General features: G+C 38.0%; 2 long non-coding RNA genes across 6 annotated transcripts; both read left to right on the top strand.

Moving 5' to 3' along the window:
- The first annotated feature begins 6 nt into the window (after nt 1-6).
- Nucleotides 7-7,279, top strand: LOC104909818. 5 transcript variants are annotated; one of them, XR_004159816.1, is made up of 5 exons: nt 7-307; nt 1,430-1,507; nt 1,843-1,934; nt 6,324-6,460; nt 7,021-7,279. It is a non-coding gene; the product is annotated as an uncharacterized LOC104909818 (long non-coding RNA). The 5 variants fall into 5 exon arrangements; XR_002112025.1 differs by lacking the exons at nt 6,324-6,460; nt 7,021-7,279 and adding exons at nt 3,681-3,840; nt 4,467-5,478; XR_002112023.1 differs by lacking the exons at nt 6,324-6,460; nt 7,021-7,279 and adding an exon at nt 4,381-5,478.
- A 28-nt stretch (nt 7,280-7,307) lies between these two features.
- On the top strand, nt 7,308-14,302 carry LOC109366033. The gene is made up of 2 exons (XR_002112026.1): nt 7,308-13,825; nt 14,118-14,302. It is a non-coding gene; the product is annotated as an uncharacterized LOC109366033 (long non-coding RNA).
- The last annotated feature ends 8,102 nt before the right edge of the window (nt 14,303-22,404 follow it).

Genomic DNA, 22,404 nt, shown 5'->3' on the forward strand with positions numbered 1-22,404 from the left:
TTTTTAAAGTCACTCTCCCACATCATAATTGGCAAATTATACCTTTGCTGTGTCTGATGGAAATACCATGCTTTGGGATGATCTATGAAGGTTGAGTTCTGCCATGCTGATGGAGTGTTTACCTTCCTTTGGGAACTTGGCATCCCAGTGGGACCCAGACACAGGACCTACTGCTCTCCAGCCATGGACCCATGATGGGAGAGAGGCTCCTCCTTGCGCAGCACAGGGCAAAGAAGTGTGGACATAGCACAGCCTTTTTTAAAATCTGCAACTTAATGGGACTTGTACAGAAGTGAACACATTCACAGTAAATACATAATCTCTTTTTACCTCTTAGATCAATGTAATTTATGTATTATGGCATCTGTTATGTAAGATCTGTTGCAAGAACTTCTGATATCTGATGAATAAGGGGCAAAGACTAAGTTTAATTTTGAATATTCGGGGTTTAGTGCATTCTGTGGTAACCTCCTCCCAGGTTTATTGCTCTGGCTATACAATTGCAGATGATCTCTTTCTTTGACTCATGGCAAAGGGGTAGTCACTAATTGCCCTGAGGTTGCAAGCTCTGTATGGTAGTAGCTATACAAGTTTAATCAAAGGATACTCCTTAGGTCTAAGTGCCAAAATTCAAATAATAACAGACCAATGTCCTTTTGATTAGGATGAACTGCACCTTTACATTATTAGAGGCAATCTTTGCATTATATGAGTTGTGAGTTATCTAAATTAGAACGATCCTCAGAATCAAAATTCTCTCCTTAGCTTGATTTTTAATATTCTTATTACATCAGCACCCATTTTGACATCATACAAACTGGTCAGTGATCAGCAAGCTTAATCTGGTTCATTTGATTCACATGTGTTGAGTTGTCTCATGGGGGTTAACTGAAGCACTAATAAGAATGATATAAACAGGGTTACTTAATTCTTGCCTAGACAGTGTTAGATCATTTGATTAGATTCTTTTATTCCCTTCAAGGCCACCAAAAGAACAAATTAACAAAGACTCACAAATATCTAGTTTGATCTACAATCAAATTTACAAACCACATACATTTCAAGGGAGAAAAGTAAAAAGGCTTTTTAACATGAAGAGCGTAATGCTCTTAATGACAGAATGAGGACAGAGACATACTAATAGATTAGTATAATTAATTAGGCAACTTAAAAAAATATGAAAATTGCATTCATAAGGGAGTAAATTCTGCATACTAATGGAATATTTTGCATGTATTATTTGCAAATTATATTTTTCCTGAGGAAAAATGAATGTGTGCTCATTTAGTTAAAAGATGCATCTAACTACACACATGAGAACATTCAGAACAGATTGAAGGACACCAGAAAAATCGATTGTAACATTTCATGACTTCTTATTTATTGACATGGCAATTCAAATTTTTATTATTTTAATCTCTCTTTACAGGTGAAATGCAGTCTGGGAAGACAGATAATACATACTCAATTGCTACTCATCATTTTACTGATGGATAGTCTAGAAGAGGTAATTTTTCTATTAGTATAAATATATATTGCATACAAAAAGCTTTATGAAAGAATGTTAAGGTTTGTGGAGTAATCTCTCCACATCAAAGAACACTTCTAGCAAGGATTGCACCTGGAAGTATGAACTTTGTGGAAAACCTAACAATCATATCATGATGGGTATTAGTCAACAAAGAATATACAAAACCATCTCTCCTCTCCTCTCCTCTATTCTCCTCTATTCTCCTCCCCTCTCCTCCCCTCTCCATTGTACCTTTTGTTCTATAATTTCCTATATTCCGTTGCTGCAGTAATTGACTGAAATATTGGTAAATTAAATTACTTGTCCCACAGACAAATCTCGGCAATTGCTCCAGACAGTGCAGTTAGAGGTGACCAACTCTGAACAGTCTTCCAGTGTGCACAATTTGCCGAGCAAACATGAGGTAGGGAGTAAAATCATTTATTTTGACTGAATAAACAATAGCTGTGGTTGGAATAAAGATTCAGTGAATTAAGGTTAAGCATGCAACCTTTGGCATTTTCTGCCTCTTGGGTAAATAGCTATTACACTTTGCTCATTTGATTAAGTATTGCTTCTAAGTCACCTTTTTTATTTTGCTCTTTAAAAATCACACCAAAATTAGCCAATATGAAAAATTTGCATCTTTTAGCGCTTTAAAATTAATTTATTTTTGGGAAAGCGTGATTTTTTTTTACATTCAGTCCAGGCAGATATCTACCACTTTGTTTTGCTCAAACTTTCCAGGAGCCCAAATGGAAATTTTTAGGAAGAGGAAGTTTTTTGACGCTGCTGGTGTGTGGTAATACAGCAGAAGCAGATAAGGCATTGTTGCGGCATTCTGAGCTAATGTGTTCCAGCACCTATATCATAGAATCATAGAATCATAGAATGACCTGGGTTGAAAAGGACCACAGTGATCTTCTAGTTTCAACCCCCCTGCTATCTGCAGGTTGCCAACCACCAGACCAGGCTGCCCAGAGCCACATCCAGCCTGGCCTTGAATGCTTCCAGGGATGGGGCATCCACAACCTCCTTGGGCAACCTGTTCCAGTGTGTCACCACCCTCTGTATGAAAAACTTCCATCACCTTTACACTTGGAAAACCAGTCTGTGTTTTCCTTTGGGAATCTTTCATGACTTTTTTTTTTTCCTCCCCTGAGCCCTTCCTTGTAGCTCTCCTGTGGTTTTTTTCTTCTTTTTTTTTTTTTTCTGTGAATATATGTTAGTAAGAAAGATATGATAGCATCACTTGGTGGACAAAGGAAAAGTGAGGTGGTTATATACAAAAGTAGAAACATGCAATAAGAAGATGGTGGAACAGATTGAGGAAGATAAGCAGGCTGTAACTAAATTCAGGCTGATATTGGAATGAGACAAAAAGAAAATATTTGATGTGTGCCTGTGGTAACTATCAATATTAATATGAATTTGTAATGGTTGTTAGAAGCATAAAACTAGGTGAATAAAAATTGATCATAGGATTTATACAAACCATTATGGTGATTTAAATCCCTATGATCAGTGTTTACTTATGTCTTTGGGTAGAATAATGAACCTTTAATTGCAGGCAAGCAATTTTATGTCAGAATAAATCACAACTTGAGTGCAGCGATTCCATTTATCCAACAATGCAGTTGATTTTGGCGCTCATTCAGCTTTCTTTAAATTAAGTTTTAATGCAAAGCATCTGAAGCACACTTAATAAAGACATTAGATACAACTCATATACAATGAAATGGTCCCCTATCCTCCCTTTATTTCTTTTAAACCCAAACGGAGCTTATTTTTACAGTAGAGATCCATTTTTTGATCTCTAAACCAAAGGAAACAATGAGCCAAACAAAACAAAACACACATGCAGCAAAGGTGGTTGATTTCTGAGGCTGAAAGGGTAAAATGCAGAATGAATTCTTGTTCCAGGAATATTTAGTTAAGCATTCAGAAATGTTGTTTTCTAAAGGAATTATACAGATTAAATGGTCTGGAACAATATCATATCAAATGACTGATGAGCGTATTTTAAAAACAGAAGATCTTAATTTAGAATGGAAAAGAAAATTATGTTTTAGAATTTATTTTTCTAGTTTCAGTGTATGTTAAACAAGATATGACCTGTCCTGAACTTGAGACTCACTTGAGAAGTAATACAAAATGCTATTATATGCAGGCATGCTAACAGGACAGCAAAATCCCATCTCTGTCAATGCTGAGACTCCTGAATGTCTCAGGCAGCCCCTGCTGGAGGTCCAGAGCTAGCAAATTCTCTTTGTGTATTACCAGAAGACTGTCAAACACCTGAAGCAGGATGAACTGGAGATCTTATTAAGGTTTTTTTTTTTTTTTTGTTTTTTTTTGTTTTGTTTGTTTTTTTTTTTTTTTTTTAAACTAATTTAAAGTCAGATTTTGTGACCTTTGCAGTGCAACTGGAAGAGCACATGTGTATTCATGGGAGATGTTCTGGGGATTAAGTGAGACACTGCTGAGGAGAACCTGGGGTATGGAGGTGATGGTGGGAGCTGCTGGTGTCCAGTACTTTGGAGCTGGCCATCTCACCTCAAATATGTGGATGGGTCCTATATAATGGCTGTCTCTGGTGAAGAGATAGGAGCACTTTTGTGCACCTGTGTTAGAGTCACTGGGGTGACAGCACTGTCTTCCTCCCATTGAGGAGGATGAGTTGAAGGGGATGGGGCTGGGGACGCCACCAACATCAGCTGGCTGTCATGCTTGGCATGTGGGCAGCTGAGATCATAGTGAGGAGCCTCTGTCCTGGTTCTATCAATATTCCATATTATGACATCATGAGACAGGCTATTTGGGTGCAAAGGCACAGTGCATTACAGAACTGTGTTTCCTGGTTTCTCTAGCAGCCTCACATGAGTTCTGAACTCTCTGAGAGGAAGATACTCTGGGATGTACTGCATTGGGTGAAGGGTTCTCATGTCTCTTCTAGGAGGTGAACCATGGAGGGCTTGCTGATAAAGTCTCAGACTGACTCTCCTCTGGCTTTATTTTTGGTTTGTTTTGATATATTGGTCTGAATTATTCTGTGTTATCTCACATTTCTTTTAATAAATTAGTTTCTCCTGTCTCAGTTGGGTTTTTTCCCTCTTCCTTCCACCCCCCTCCCTTTCTCCCAAGGGAAGGGGGATGTGTCATGTGATTAACTCTTCAAATCATGACAGCCTCCCTGCCAACTGCAGGGCTCAGCACAATTTCAATTTGCTGTGTTGTAATGCCACTGCCCCAGCAGCTGTCAGAAGCATCTCAGCTTTCCAGATATCAAGCAGAGAGATGTCTGGCAGCAGAAAGCTGAGCATCTTCACCAGCCTTCTGTCCTTGTGCCCTTTACAGAAACTGCTTCATGCTCTGAAAAATAGGAACAGGTTAAAGCATTCCTTAGGAGAATGGGGCAGGTTTTGATCAGCATGCTGGTTAAAAAAAATGCATGTTTTGGGGGGGTTTATTGTGCAGCTGTTAATGTTTCTGTCAGAATTATCAATATTTGCTTAGACTAGGAATGGAAAACCGTAAGACAAAAGTCAGTTATCAATGCTACAAATCAAGGAAAGGCAATTACAGTGACCTTCCAGAAAATAACAATCTAAAGAAAACAAGGTAGTTCTAACTTTGTATATGATGTGGGAAGTAAATCAGAGGATATTAGGCAACACTGTCTAAAAATATATTCTCAGGTTCTAGTGGCTGATATTTGATAATGGCAAAAAAAATCCCCTACCACCAAGCACCTAGCCTCCTAAAAATTACATTGAAGTTGGTAATAAATTGCAAATGCTTTGCTTAGTATTGAAGACGTGAACTGTTTTGTACTGCCTCATTTACTAATCATGCCATCTACAATGCCAAATTATATGTAAGTTTTTGTTTGTTTTTGATTAGACTTGGAAAATAGACGAGCATTCAGAAAGAAATCCTGAAATAAAAGATTTATCATTTCTGTTTCAGTTTAAGATTTATTGTATCATCAAAATATTGTCACTTGCAGCAACTGGATAAGACAATGAGGATGAACTTCATGATTTTCTAGCATTATCAGAGCAAGGTCCTTCACATACAGAAGTCACTTTAAAAATAATGCCTTCTATTTATTTCCATGCAAACTACAGCAATGAGCACAATAACATTATTTGGTAACACAAATTCTCAGCTACAAAATATTTTTCAACACAGTTACCACCATCAGCTGTGTGTTTTCACCAGTGATAAACAAGAGCCTGCATGCCATGCTTATAAAAATCTGCATCAGCAGAAATGACCCACTGTTTCACAGCAGCTATGATGATGTTGCTAGGAAAATGTTGCTGATGCAGTCCGTCTGTATTGGCCTGGACAGATGGAAGTCAGAAGACACCAAATCCTGATTATATGATTAGTGGTGTAGGACAGACAGTCCAGCCAAAATTGGAAATGTGCTCCAATGTCTTCAGAATGGTATGGGGCCTGGTGTTATCTTATTGTTTTCTTATTGCAAGAGAAAGGTTGTCTTCTTCTCTGGCCTGACTACGGAATTTAGAGCCTTCAGCTTTGCAAAGTAGCAGTCAGAATTGACGATTTGTCCAGTTTCCAGGAAATCCAGAAAGATCATCTCTTTCCTGTCTCAAATGACAGTGAACATCACGTTACTTTTTGAGGGGATGCATCTTGAACTTTTTGTTTTATGGGAAATTCACATGTCACACTCCATGGACTGCTGTTTTGACTCCAGCTTGTAATAGTGACACCACATCTCATCACCAATAATGATGCAATTCAGGAAACTGTCACCTTCAGTCTTGTATTGGTTCAACAGGTCACTACCAACTTGTATATAGTGGTCTTTCGGATCCTGTGTGAGCACTCATGGGACCCACCTAGTGTAAACTTTGCACTGAGGCTGTATTCTTCTCTATACAATATTCCCTGGTCATAATCATCTCATTTGCACAGGTGAGTTGACTGAAATGTTCCATCCACCTCCTAACTGCACTCACATTCACTGTTTGTTTTCCATAAATGTTCAGCATCGAAGAATGGCAGATGGTGCATTTTTTTTTTTCTGCATGGAGGAATTCAGTGAAACTTTGCTCCATACACATTTCTGTCAGACACATTTTGTCAGACTACCCCTCTGCTGCCATCTGTCACGTGGCAACAAAATATAATAGAATATTGGTGGGAATGTTCAAACCTAAAATCACAGAATCATAGAATCTTTTGAGATGAAAGAGACTCTTACAGGTCATCTAGTCCAACCCCTCTGCAATGAACAGGTACATCCACAAGTAGAACAGGTCACTCAGAGCCCCGTTTCAGCCTGACCTTGAATATCTCCAGGGATTGGGCTTCCACCATGTATCTAGGCAACCTATTCTAGTGCCCATTCACCATTATTGAAAAACTGCTACTTTATAGCCAATCTAAAACTTCCCTCTTTTACTCTTTTACCCTCTCCCCTCATCCTATCACCACAGATCCTGCTAAAGATTCTATCCCCTTCTTCCTTATAGCCCCCCTTTAGGTACTGAAAGGCTGCTATCAGGTCTCCCTGGATCCTTCTCTTCTCCAGGTTGAACTGCCCCAGCTCACTCAGCTTGTCCTTGCAGGTAAGGTGTTTCACCTTGGGATAATTTTTGTGGCTCACCTCTGGATGTGCTCCAACAGATCACATCTATGCTGTACTGAGAACTCAACATCTGGACACAGTACTCCAGGTGAGGTTTCCCCAGAGCAGAGTGGAGGGGCAGGATCACCTCCCTCACTCTGCTGGCCATGCTTCTTTTGATGCAGCCCAGGATACAGTTAGCTTACTGGGCTGCGAGGGCACACTGTTGGTTCATATCCAGCTTGCCATCCACCAGTACCCTGAAGTTCTTTTTGGCAGGGTACTGCTCGAACCTTTCTAGGTCTTTCCAGGTGGCATCTTTTCCCTCAGGTCTGTTGACTGCTCCACACAGCTTGGTGTCATCTGCAAACTTGCTGAGGGTTCACTTGATCCCAACATCTATTGCCATACCACCAACATTTGCCTCTGATGTCATGGGCAAGCATAATAAAAGAGGAGGCATTTGGGGCTTTTGGAGCAGCCCTCTGCAAATTTTATTCTAAAATTTCGAATGCCTGTAGTAATACCACTCCAATTTATATTTAAACTGTAAATAGTTATCTTTAATTGCAACAGAATCCTACTAATTCTATGAAAAAAAAAACAAAACTGCCGAGTGACATATTTGGGATAAATGCAGCATTAAATGCTTTAATTTAAAAGTGTTTATTCACACTTAGTTTTATATTCACAATTTGTTTATTATTATTCACAAATTGACCTAGAGTCTCAGCAGGACTTTAGGACAAAAACTGAAGTTATTTGGCATACTTTATATATAACTGGGCTCATTAACAGCAAGACTCAGCATGAGTCACATTTTCCAAGTAAGATCCTGATGTACCCTACTTTACCTGGAGACCTTCTAATTAATACTGAAATACATATACAGCTCCCAACTCACTCCATTGCCCAGCCCCCATCATTCCTTAACAGAGGTTTAAGATTGTGTGATCAAGCACCTGAAGGGTCATGCTCTCAGGTCATGCCCATTGCACAAGCGTGCCTAATGTTCAGTGCTCTGATGTTTTCATGTTCACTGTTGCTATGCCCGCCAGTATGGAGGTGGCAAGTAAATCCTGGAAAGTCCCAGTAAACTTTTATCAAACAGATTTGGAACATTTGGCTGCCAAACACTGTATCTGTTATGTGAACTAAGCCTGCAGCTCTTACGGAGCTTGTAATCTTCTGAGCTTGTAGACAAGTCTGTATTTGATCCAGCATGACTTAAAAGCACCTTATGAATTCAGTTGAAACTAACTGTAAGTCAAAGTCCAGTTTGGCAAAATATCTGAGGCTAAAAATACCCTTAGAAATGATAAAACATGGAAATGTTTCTTCTGCAAATATTTAACAGAGAGAATACAACTTTTTATTTTGAAACCATTGCTTTGTTTCAAAAGTGACTGAAATGTTACAGTGAAGTCAAGGAAGAATTAAATAAGTTCAGAATAAAATGGTCAATTAAAACATCTAGTTGGTTGAACTGCCACAGGCTGCTCTATGGCCAGTATGCAAAAAGTGCTAACGTGTCAGTCTCATGTCTAATGGGGAGAAAAACAAAGGAGACATGTTTTGTGTTATTCAGCACCATTTCAAGTTATGCTTTCACAGAATTGAGTCTGATACAATATTTCATTGTGATCCATCTGCCTCAGTGTGCTGAAGAATAGAAAGCACACAGGTTCAGAAGAGAAGGCCATGACCTCATCAATTTGAATACCCGCCCTACTTTGTGGTTGTTATTAACCTGCAGTTGTTGACCCAAGGAATCATAAATGTTCTATTACAAGTAGTGACTGATACTGGATTTAAAATCCAGAGACATGCCTGTTAAATGAATCAGCAACAGTTACTTTGACTATAGTTACTCAGGCTTTATTTTATTCTGAAATATGATATGACCTGGCATCTATTTCACTTGCCCACACTGAAGTAATGATATCCAAAAGTGGGAAGATAATAAAATACATGAAACATAACTTTATCATAATTATTCCCAATTATTGCTGTTAAAGGAACCTCGAGGATTTTTGAGTAGAAAAAGCCCATTCAGGCATGCAGTCTGAAAAAAATTCAACATTCCATTTATATGTGGAGTTGAAATTATAGTCTGCAGCTCAAAAATATCTCTTCAGTAGGGAGAGCGTATCAACACATCCTTGATTATCACTTCTTTGACTTGAGGACATGATGCAGTACAAATAATACAAACATAAAGAACATTTATTAAAATACCAAGAAGAACATATCCTATATGCAAAAGAAATTACAAGGTGATGTCAAAGAACTAAAGATATCTCAAGGAAGTGCCAATTTCTCATTACACTAAGATGGTGCATTACACGTAACATAAGAAAACATATTTTAAACTCTTTAGTGTTTGCAATATATTCGGTATAATTATTTTATTTTCAGTTTATGTGTTTCCTATAACTTACTATTTTGCTTGTTGAAAAGTTTTTTCCCCTCCACTGTTTCTAAGATCCTATTTTATTGATGGTTGTTTGAAAAATCAGATTTCAATGATGTCTGAAATAGCAGAGAAAAATATCAATTGTAATCAGTTCAAAGAGATTTCATATATGTGTAAGCTGATTTCTACTACCAATTAAAGAGTTGAAACATATAAAATGTTTCCATATAAAACAACTTTTTGCTTTAATAGAAACACAACTATTTCTATATTCATTACCATAAAACGTGTCCAAAATTTTATGCATGTGGATGTTGCTATAAAGCAAATTTTGTCTACCTGGTGTTGTTACAAAGGAAAAAAACAACTGAATAAGGAAATGCAAGCCATTGCCTACATAGCTGATAAGATGTCACAGGTAGCATTTCAAGACCCAAACCAATAACTTAAAGTGCTAGAAGAATCTAAATATGAAGACATGACAACAATCAAGATAGTGACCTAGTAATTCCCTCAGGTAACAATGGTTGTGACTTAACTCCTGCTAAATGTTGATGTGCACTATAAATCCACTTATTTCAAAGATACATAAGAGAAAAATTTAATTATTTCCATCTGTACCTTTGTAATTTATATATATAAATTAATACTTCCAAGTTCAAGGGTGCCAGGTGCCAAACAATTTCTGCTGAGTAAATTTTGTGTGTTGTGCTTTGAAAGACTCTTCCGTATTCATTAGCATGTATGTGAACAACCATTAGTTTTATTCCCTTTATCTTTTGGACTCTTGTGCCTTGATACAAGGAGAACAGAGGCTGGAGTGCCCGCAGGAAGAAGAAGAATAAACTTTAGCAAATGGAATGACATATCACTATTGAAGGTTTATGAATGTTGGTTGCATTTTGCTTAACATTTCATCTCAGTGCTGCTTCAGAACTGGTTAGTATTTAATAAATCATTTAAAGATTATTTTGATTGCTTGTTAAAACCTGTCATTCACACTAATTTCTATTCAATTGAATGTTAATGAAAATTTCTTTACATGCCAAGGATCCAACAAAGCTTACTTTTGCTTCTTAGAAGAATTGAGCACCTAAGAGAGTAAAACAGAAAAGTAAATTCCAGTCAATTCCATTTATTTGCATTACTTTCTCATGAATCATCTCTCTCTCTCTGTATATGTTAGTAGAGAGAGCAAGTGAAAAGTTCATTGTTGCATCAGCTGCCATCTACTTAGTCAATTTGGCAGCACTTTGGAGTCAATAAAAAGTAAAATATGATTGTAAAGCCTCCTGTCTCACTTGTTTTTAAATTATGTCAGCTCTTTAAAATTAAAACTCCTCAAAAAGTGGCTTGCTCTTTGGTGCAGCTGTCTTTGTTTAAGCTCCTTATTTCTTTAGCTGGTTCAACTATATTTGTACATACTACAAAGTCACCACATTTTGTGGCTCAAATAAATTCTTAAAGTTCTAGAATTTGTAATGGTCCTATTCTTAGAAAATCTAGAGAAGATAAGAATTCAGTAAGCATGTTTAGCCCTCTGGCCTGATGAGCACATAGAGCTTTCTTTGTTTATGTAACAGATGCATTTTTCAAATTTCGATAGAATATAAGCTAGAAAGCCAATGACTCTTTCACAGTGAGAGCAATAATTATTCAGAGATGATTTGTTTAGATGGCCTTCTGTATGCAGGAGTTCCTTTGCTCTGCTTGTGGCCTGAGTCAAATAGGAGCTGTATGGCCCAAGTTAATGACTTATCAAGCTTGAGCAGTTTGCATTAAATGCACACACACATCTTTCATTTGGATCAACACTCCCAAGAGGAAGCAGGTGTACTCCTGGAAGACCTTGTAAATATTGATGAGGATATTATCTTGAGTCCATCCCTGTGTAATATAATTAATTGAACAAATGGTGCAACAGTGTGTTGCCACAAAAGAAAAGACTTAAAATATTGTAGTCTCTCTCTCTATATAAAGATATTAAGAGGAGCCATTTCAGCTGGGATTGTCCTGAAGAAAAGTCTCCTTTTGCCTTGAAGCCTATTTAGGAATGTCTAAAGCAAAACAGTTTTTGAAAACCTCGGCTATCTGTTACTATGCAAAATAACTGAAGTAAAGAGGTTCTTCATCATCTCTAGGCACCATGGACTGAGCATTGACTGCTTCTCTTTATCTTGCACTTGTCTCGTTGGGTGGAGCCATATCCTTGCTGAAGATGATAGGTTCCTATGGGAGACAGCTGCACCTGGGAAAGTGGTTCACACTTCCATGGACGTGTTGTAGCTCCTGTCTGCACAGAGGGGAGGAGCACATCTGGGATCACTGGGACCACAGCAGCAGTGGTGATGAATCCAGAGGGCAGAGCAAGGGCGCATAGGAGAGCTTCCCTTCCCTGGGACCTCCTTTGACCTCAGTCTCCCTTCCCATTACTTATTACTTTATTACTTTTTTTATATTATTATATTATATTTACTTTATTATATTATTACTTTATAATGCTGGTTTAATGCAGAATGCAGAGATCATGCTAGGAGTCAAAACTGTCCTGTTTCACCATGTGTTGACTTGCAGTCACATGTCCCTTTTGCCACCATTTGCCTTGGTAAATCACGGGTTTAGAAGGAAGCATCGGCTCATCTTATATCTCTAACAAATTATTTTGCTCCTACATCAAGTAGTCCTGTGTCACCAGGATAAAAAAGTATTGATTTATGTTATGCATGCCCTTAACAGGATAACTTAAAAATACTTTTACAAACAAACATTGGACCAATAAATCCTTGTTAGTCTTTGGAGATCATACCGAAAATTAATTTTAGATGAATTTGGTTTCCTTCGTCTGGGAAGAAACTAAGCATTGACTTCTACACCTTCTTACACAGTCTTATCCAGTTTACTTACTTAGGAGTAGGAAAATCTCAAGTTCCTTACAGACATTATCCCCTTTACCCAAATGTGGGAGAAGAGAAGGAAGCTCTTCAATGCAAGAGAACCTCCCATGAATGTTTGGCAGGTATTGCTGGTGAATTTACTGAAGATTAAGGATGGCATTCTGAAGTGTCACAGAACAAAGGAGAGGGAGCTGTTTATTTTACATCCCTCGTTTAGCACAAAGACAGCTTTGCATCTGATCAAACCACAAGTGCATTTGGTACAAAAATAGATTTTCTTCTCAGTACTTAACGAAACATAGGTTTTGGTGCAAGTTTATCAGGCAAATTTTAGTTTTCATTGTCGAAAATTGTTGGAATTTTGTGCATATCTAATGTTTTTATACAAACAGGCAAAACCATTCCCATTATTTCTTTACCACTGGCATTAATATGTGACCATGCTGAAGAGGTTATGCACGTGCCACATAGAGGAACCAGTGATGCCTGGCTAAACTATCTTGGCATAAGCAAGTGCGATCTGGAAAAGAACAGACATTTCCTTTGCTAATGAATTAGTGCAAGCAGTTGGACAGAAACAAGCTGTAAAATGCCAACTCAGCAGGATCACTTCCTCGAATACATAAAAGCTGTTCCTTTCCACACGTCAGAGCAAGATCTTTCCAAGAATTTCCAGGCCAGTATTCTTGCTTTTCAAAGTTTTTTCAAATGGGTACAAATCCTCCTCTCTTGAATGCATCAAAACAAACAGAAAGGGATGTGAAAATTTAGAAGCATCAAAATATTAAAATCATCAGTCATGCAAAGCGTGAGCACAACTGGAAGCAGTGTCTCCTTGAGATTTTGCTTCTATCCTGAGTATATTTAAAATAAAATGTCTGTTATTGCTGGGAAAACAAATATGATAAATCACAGATTCATAGAATACCCGTAGATGGAAGGGACCCTTAAGGATCAGTGGGTCCAACTCCTGGCTCCACACTCCTGGGGCACACTGGGATGTTTTAGAGTTGATCAAGCATTCAAGCCTACAGCAACTATTCCTGATTGCCTCTGGGATCTGCTGCCAAAGCACCACCTGTGGCTTCGGATTGAATTTTACAGGAGACACGTCATTCCTATGTGAAAGAAGGATCCCCTGACAAGTTCTGGGATTAAAACAGCTCCTGCTATTTGTGGGTAAGCAAAGTAAGTAGTTTGTGAAGGACTTGTCCTGCCATCACAACTGGCTCTACTGTGGTTATCTCAGCTAAACCTGCTGTGCTAGTAAGTTCCAAAAGATGATCTGGAAGGTGACCTGCGTGAAGAAGTCCTGTATAAAGATGTCCTGCAATGTGTGGAGCAGGACTGGCAAGATGGAGGGAAAAAATGGGAGACCAAGAGGAAAACAAATCTCTGAGGTATGAAGAGGGGGACAGCTAAGTAGATTATATTTACTTAAAAAAAAAGTTATGTCATAAAATATGCAGCAGAAAAGTAAAGAATGTAAAGAATGTAGTAAGATATGAGTAATATAAGTAAGAATGTAGGTAAGTAATAAGAAAAGTAAAGAAAGTAAAGAATGCATTAAAGAATATGCCCTACTGTCATCAGCAAAATGACTGCAATACCCTCTTCTGATCACAACATTTTTGACTTACATAGATTTCACTGATGCTCATGATAAGAAGTGTCTATTTTTTTTGGTCATAGTGATTCCTTAGAAAAACATGTATTCTCTTCCTGCTGAAATTTTCCCACTGAAGATAAAACTTATCTGAAGAGTTTCCACGGGATATTTCTACACGATGCTCCAGTGATGGAAGTTTTGCTTCGAATATTTTTAATGGTATTTTGTTGAGTCACTTCAATAAAACATTTTTGTTTTCTTAACTGAATCAGTGTTCATGTTAAATACTTTCACATCTCATTTCCATTTGGAACAAAAATGATTCTGGAATTTCCCATGAGATAGATTGTGTAGTCTCAATTTGCATAACAGTTATATTGAAGATGCAATTAAAGTCCAAGGTATTGCTTAATAGAAGAATGACCAGAAAGGTATCTTTACATGTTTTCTGATAATATAAATTAAAAAAATGAACATTTCCAATTTTAGAGGGAATAGAATTATAGCTAAGCCTTTAATTATAATATGCTTCATGTGTGTATGCTTCATATTATGTGATTAAGTTCCTGTCAAGAATATGAGTGGAAAGTGGGACTCTGCCTATGCGCCGAACCCAGTTCAGATTCTACTCCCAGCCTTAGGAGTACTCAGATTTAGCTGGAGCCTCTGTGTCATTTGGATCTCTGGCTATCTAGGGCCATCTTGCTAGGCACATCTATAATTTTTGGTGCAGAGTAATTCAGTGTCAACCTTTTTTTCCTGAGCATTTGAGTTCTAGAAATGAAGTAAGCCTCTGCATACATAAATTGTCAGACTTACCCTGTGTGACAAAAGTGAGTTTCCTTCAAAGTTAAGATATTTCAAGTATTAATGGAGATAGCAGTAGCTTTTTTTAATATAATGACCTTACAAGGATTGAGAAGTCTGAGTACAGATTTCTCCTCAGCAGGCTTTCTCCTGGATCTTGGTTAGTTCAAACCCCTGTTGCCTATTGACCATGGGGTAGAAATCAGTGCAAGAGAAATGAAAGGGTAGAGAGGATCTGAGAAAGGTTCCGTTGCATCTGTGACATCTTTCAGAAAAGGATGGCTCTTTGTGGGTGCAGAATGAGAGGAATAAAGAGGCGGACATAATCTGTACCATAGGAGAGATAATCTATATCAAAAATGCTTGATTTGGGATTATTGCAAAAGTAGTGCTTAGAGTGAAAGCTGTAGCATTCACATCCTCATTTTCTTAAAATAGACACCTAAATAGGCATTTGGAATAAATCTGATTCAGTCCTTCAGTGCATTAACTCTCCATGTAGAAAGATGGGAACAATAACAGCTGCCACAGTGATGATGTGAAAATACACTCTTGAATGCATATGAAATACTATTCTGACATTTTCCATAGTGATAGTTGAGAGGAAATGAATCAATCTGTCTTTAGATAAGACAATGAATAAGTGGGCTGCTAGTAAGGATAAAACAAAACATTAAAAAACTGCTCATTGCTTTTCAGTGATCTGTTATTAAAAAGTTTAAGTGAAAATACTGTGACAAAGAGTGTAATAAGATATAAGTCTTTACCAGATAGAAAACATTTATCTTTAGTACTTAATGTCTCTAAAAGGATGAGTGAGCCTAATTCTGCTTTTCAAAGCTGATATTTAGAAACAGACAGATTTCTTGAAAAAGCCGAGTTTGTCTGTGTTTACATCCAGAAAGGCTGGCTGGCACAATTCTGTTAAAGCATTTTCCTGATCAACTACTGGCATAAAGAGACAAGCAGGAAATCATAGTATCCCCTACAAATGGATAGAGGTTTCATCTTTTTTCACTATGAAGTTGTGTCTCTGTGTCTGAACATGCCTACATTTTTGTATTCACTCTCGATCTGCCATGTAGTCTGTATTTGTGTGACTTAAACATTTCATCCTTTTTTACACAAGAGTGTTCTAATAGGTAATATTTGAGGACACGGAAGGTCTTGTGACAAATGGAATCATAGATAAGAATAAAAGGCACATAAAGGAGCTACTGAATGGTCAGACAGCAACTTTGAAGAAGAATTATAATACTGCTGCTGAGAGAACCACCCACTTCCAACTTATTTAGCATTTCATGAATGGCTTTGTTTATAGAAGTGGTTGAAAATTTTGACCAGTCTCATTTATTTGCATGCAAATAACAGATCTGCATTTATAAATCTTGCTCACTGAAAGTTGTCTTTAGAAGTTTCCCAAACTACTAGTGTACATCCATATTTACTGATAAGTTCAATATATATTGATAAGTACTTTTTAGTACCTCAAAACAAATTCAGCAGGCATGCAGTAAACTGGGAATTTAATAAAATTTTGTGCTCAGTAAATTAGATTACTCCCTTGTTATATCTATAGTAATTTACAATCTCCCCTAGGCAATGTTGTCATTGGCAAGCATCAGAAATGCTTTCTTGAAGTTAGTCATTTTTTCACTTAGTACTTAACACATATTAACATGTTGTACCAGATAGATGTCAAAGAATTTATTCTTTGTGGGCTGCAAAGGTCAAGATTTTTGGCTTTTAGAATCCAGCCAACTATTCCTGTGCGTTGAACATTCATTTTTTAAAGTAGGATATTAAAAAGTTATTTGCTGAAGTAACTATGCTGTCACTGCCATATATTTTTCACATTTTTCTTGTGGTTTTATGTATAAAATGGAAATGCATCCTGATCTGTAAGCATTCTTTTAGCACATAGGTATTCAGCATTTTTATTTGCTATTTGAGAACAGTCAGCAGCATCTGATACACCTAAGGCTCCTGGTATTCTGGTATTTACAGAGGCCCTGTGGGCAGTAGTTGCTCAGGAACATCTGTGCTCTCCTCCTTTGGAGGTCTAACAGGAAGAGACATCAGGACAAAGTGCTCTGCAAAGCCTCCTAGCTGGTGGGGAGATACTGGCTTGCCACACAAAGCCACCACTACACAAAAAAAGTAGCTCTCCTTTTTTTCTTTTCTTTTAATGCCCCCAATTGCCCCTCAGACACGTCAGATGATGCAGTTCTTGCAGTTCTTTTGTTCTCCCAGTGTTTAAATGAGGTAAGTCTTGGATGTGTAAGGACTGTTTGAACTCTTGTACAGATAGTGTAGAAGAGATACTGGTGGGAAAAAGAAATGATTTTGGATATCAAGATACCTCAGAAGATGTTCAACATGCAATGCATTTACTTCATTGTCATCAATTGTTCCTACAATCCTAGACATCTTCAGAAGTTAAAATCCTCTCTTTTTCCTCATCTGTTAATACTGATACAGGATTCAACCTGACATGAAACTCATAAAACTTTCCATCAAATGTGGAAAGTGTCTTCTGACTGGTAGGGATTTGAAAGAGTAGACAATTGCAGTGACTATTTGGCCAATATACTTCAATCCAGCCCTTATTCTGTCACTGATGGAGCAGTAATGAAGAACAACTGAGGTATTTTTTTGCTAATACTTTTGAAATCTGAAGTCTAAATATGAGATATTTATGGCAGGCCATATGATTTCACCTGGTGACACCTGGGGAGTCACCAGGATTTAATAATCTTTGGAGTATGATATGGAACTCATCCTATCCCTCAGGCTTTTGCAGAAGAGCAGCTGGTATGCATGAAGAATGTGTTGAAAAGGTTGGAAGAATCAGCCTTCAATGATTCTGGTTGGAAAAGAGCCAGCTGCCACTTAAAAAGAGTGAAGACACCATAGGGGAGCAGTTCACAGGTGAGTGAAGGAGAGTACTGTAATCCTGCAAAGAAAAGATGTAGTTAATTTCAGATGCATGCTCTAAAGGTTTTTCTTCTTTGCTATTGCAAATAGTAGCGACCAAAATTCTAATAACTCAGAGGGGCATTTTTTTTTAACTTTTCCAAATTTTCCTCTAAATTCATGACAAGGCTGTAGCTCCTCTCAGGTATTACATCTCTGATTCAGAGTGAAAAACGGAGTTTTAAACCTGACACAATGTCAATTAGTGCCAGTAATGAAGTACAGTAGTATTTCTTTTCCCCTCTTTTGAGAAGGGGGATTCACTGTCTTTCATTCTCTTTGTCTCCTTGCTTTTTTTCTTTCCATGTTCTTCCCCAACAATTGTGTCACCACTTCAGTTTTGACATCTCCACGCTGACAGTGAAGTTAAGATTGATGGCCTCTTATGTTCTTCAGTCAAAGAAGATGAATCAAAGTCAGTTGTTTCAGTAGCTAATAGAAACAGCCTATTTTTTTTTTTTTTTTGCAAAAATAGCACAGATAGAAGAGTTTAGGAAGCAAGGATTGGGGAAAATGACAAGGAAGGCAGTGGGAAGCAATCTCATGGTAGTGTTTGCTAAAAATTGAAGGTGGATCTGTGTATCTTGACAGTTTGTTAAGGCTGGGACTTAGCTTTCAGAGTAGGAGGTACTATGAATCTGTTAAGATGATAATATAAACAGATTTAAGTTTGGTTTTGTAACCAGTACTAATGCGATTTAAAATAGCTGAGCTATTTTTACTGTATAATTGACCATGAGTATACTTCTGCTCTCTTTCTATTTACTAGTAGTAAAAGAACATGTGATCCCTGGTCACCAAAGAACGCGTGATCCTTGGTCACCGAGTTATTTTTGTAGATAATAAAACCATTAAGCTGTTCTTTGTTTTTGAAGGAAGATGCCTCAGAAAATGGATAAACTCCCATATATGATTGCTGTTCTTCAACTCAGGACCACATACTGATATACGTTGGTACAAAACTTGCTTTTGTTTTGGGAAGAATCTTGACTCAAAGATGCCTGTATGGGGCAGACTCACCACGGATCCTTTGCTGCATCAAGTATCTGCAAGATTGGTGAGATCTCATGAAAGATATTTAAAAGAAAAATCTCGGGCTCTATCATAAGAAGTATGTTCTTGTATCACAGCTTACAGCCTCCTCATGAGGGGACAGGTGGGGCAGCACTGATCTCTGCTCTCTGGTGATTGTGACAGGACTCGAAGGAATGGCACAGAGCTGTGTCAGGGGAGGGTCAGGTTGGGGGTTAGGAAAAGATTCTTTGCTGAGGAGGTGGTGGTCATTGAATAGGCTGCCCAGGGCAGTAGTACCAGACCCAACCTGGTGTAGTTCAAGAAGCATCTGGACAATGCTCTCAGTCCTATGATCTCGTTTTTGAGTTGTCCTGTGCAAAGCCAGGAGTTGGACTCGATGATCCTGACAGGTTCCTTCCAACTGGAGATATTCTATCTTCTAAGATTGAAATGGTATTTATGATTAACTGTGATAGTGGTAAAAATCCTGAGGGGTTTAACTGTGCTTTATGCTAGCAGCAAATGCCTGCTTGATCTTGGAACATTTGAAGATTTTCCTTTTGACCTATTTCAAGAGTTGAGAAGACTTCAGCTTGAGAGACAGCATGTCGATATATGCTATACACCTGCCAGAAGGAATCGAGCATCTTTTGACCTCAAAGTGATGGTGACCAAGCAGGGACAGGATTCCCATATCTGCATGTAATTCATCACACAGGTGCACATGGTTTTTGTATACACGTACTGCTAAATTTTTTAACTCTTATCTCCACGAAAATATTCAATAGTTTGTAGATTTTTTTCAGGGGATATAGAGATCACTGAGCCCAAACCAGCACAACCACTTGGCAACTGCACAGGGAACTCTGTCCTTCAGCCTCAGGCCTACTCATTGCTCATCTGTTCTCCTGAACCTCATTTGACTATTTCCAAGCTATTAGTTCTTCTAAGCAAGTTTTTAAAAATCTCTTTAATTTTTAGGGAAGCATGTGGATTTGATTATCTTTTAGCATGAGGATAGGGCAAACACCTATCCTACCTTGCTAGCTAGGAATGTTGCTTAAGATGTATTAAAATTCTTCAAATAAAAATATTTTTGTACCTTCTAACAGTAGACTGTGGAGTTTCTCCACAGTGTGAGCATATGCAATCTGAAGATAGTAGAGTGGGGTCTGATTAAATCCCTCATGAACATTCCAAGTTCTGGATTAGTGCTGACATCTGCTGTTTATTCATATCACATACAAGAAACAGGGGACAGGGAATTATTTCCTGTGTACTTTTTGCTGTCTCAATTCCTTGTTTCGTTTTGCACCAGGTAACGATAATAAAATCACAAGATACTGTAAAACTTCCACAGGTCAACGCAGATTTTGATGTGATTTCGAGATGTGAAATAAGGAGCCATCAGCAAATATAAAATGGAGCGTTTAAGTTTACAAATGAGTGTTGATGCTTTTAAAAGGCATGAGGTAGGTGGCCTAAGCAATGAAGCTCTTTGTGTACAGAGCAGATATTTAGCCTGGAAGCTCCTGAGTGCAGAGGTCACATTTCTGTTACGCCTTTCTGCAGTGTGCCCTAAAACAGCTGGGCTAGTTGGTTGTTGCCACAGGATGAAGGGGTTATGACAACAGGGCAAGAGCACCGTTCCCTCACCCTCTGCTCATGCTCTGAGTCAGGATCAGCAGCACTGGCTGAAAGTGTCCCCCCTTGGCATCACTGGGTCCTGCAGGAAACAGCTGCTGTGCAGCACCAACTCATTTCAAGTGGGCTGTTAAACAGCTGTAAAATCCACAAAGTCATTGCTGGGCTGGACTGGTTCAGCAATATGTACTTTGCATTCCTAGGCACCTTGACTCTTCCTGCTCTTATTCTCCCTTCTAACCTCGGCCCCAAAAATTGCTCAGGACACAATAGTTTAAGGTAACAAGATTTTCTCTGTGATAAAGTCACCATTATATATATAATTATATACAATATAATTATAATTATCAGGGAGAAATAATCCCAGGGCATTCTGTGGAAATCCCAGATTTATCCCATTAACATGGCACACGAAAACACTGTTTTTATTCTTAAATAAAATAAAATCCATCACTTAAATGGAGTGACCATGCCTATACCAATGCTGATGCTGATATCAATACAACTATAAGTTGCATTTCCTTTGCAGGGCATCGGAATTGAGAGCACAATTTTTTACAATTTTAGGATTTTTTTCTCTATATTTGATATCATGATTCAAAGTGTGACAAAATTTCAGATTATTTTAAAATCAGAAAGCCTTCAAAATAAAATTTGTATCATTATTATCTGTATTATGTTGTTACAGCCCATTATATTTTTCCTTTTCCAAACTTTTTTTCCATAATCATAAACCCTGTAATATAATTATTTCCTTTAAAAATGCTTCCTCCCCAGTCCTATGAATCCTAGGTCCGGAATTTTAAGTGATTTCCAGTTAAATAGGGAGAATTGGCAAAACAGTGCTCCAGCCCTCCTGAGGGATGCTGATAACATTTTAACACTGCCAGTGCTGAGGTTTGGGTTTCTGCAGTCCCTCTGACTTTGACTCTGTGGTGACATCCAGTGACTCTAGCTGAAATCAGTGGGATTCCTGCAGAGAAAAGTTTGCAGAAGGTTAAATCAATGGAAAGAAATTAGGTCATTTATTCAGGGAAAAGTCAAAATATTAATCCCAGAAAAAGCTGCGAATTTTAGCATTCTTTGCACTAGAGGAGTTATATTTGTATTACACCTCTTAGGAGAGGGTAAACATTAACAATGTTGTGATAAAAAAAAACAGTAATATACCTGACATAGAAGATATGTAACTTTTTTTTTTTGTCATAAGAACTAAGTTAAAAATACAGTTAGTCTCAAGTATGTTATTATATCAAAGTAGCAATTCTGATATTTAGAAAACTCATTTAACCCCTATAAGAGGTGACTTTATGACTGTAAATAAGAAATAACAAAGTGGCGGATGACACTACTTGTTTTGGACTGGAAGAGATTTGTGTCTTTAAATTCCAATTGCAGTGAGTACACATAATCTCTCAGAAGGCACTGATGTTTTCCTGAGTCAATGGCTGGGACTGGCAGCATGACTCCTTCTCAGCTTTCTGTACCTTCCATAGACATGGGGGGGGATTGGACAGATTTCCAGGCACCCACATGCCTCCCTGAGAGGCCGATGTGCTGAGGGAGCTGCTGGGCAGAGGGTTATCTCCTGTGCTTATGCCGAGGGAGCAGATCCTTGCTTTCAGTCCCCAGTATGGTGGGGATGTGGTTGCTTCTCTCTGTGGGTACATGAACATGCTGTCCTCTCCTGAAGGGGCGATGACAGTAAGTAAGTTACTGCATGAAGGCATTTCCATTGCATTTTAATTATGTGCAGCTTCAGCAAGAGGCATGTGTTCCTTTAGATATACTGACTTTACAAAATAGACTTCACAGAACTGAGAAGGCTACTGAGAACATGAGGGCAATTATGAATCAAACCAGGGATATTTTGGGTTTTCTGTACTAGAGTCTTTGCTATATTAAAGACCCAAACTTTTTTTTTTTTTT

Source organism: Meleagris gallopavo, chromosome 1 (genome assembly GCF_000146605.3).
Source record: "Meleagris gallopavo isolate NT-WF06-2002-E0010 breed Aviagen turkey brand Nicholas breeding stock chromosome 1, Turkey_5.1, whole genome shotgun sequence".
Lineage (NCBI taxonomy): Eukaryota > Metazoa > Chordata > Aves > Galliformes > Phasianidae > Meleagris > Meleagris gallopavo.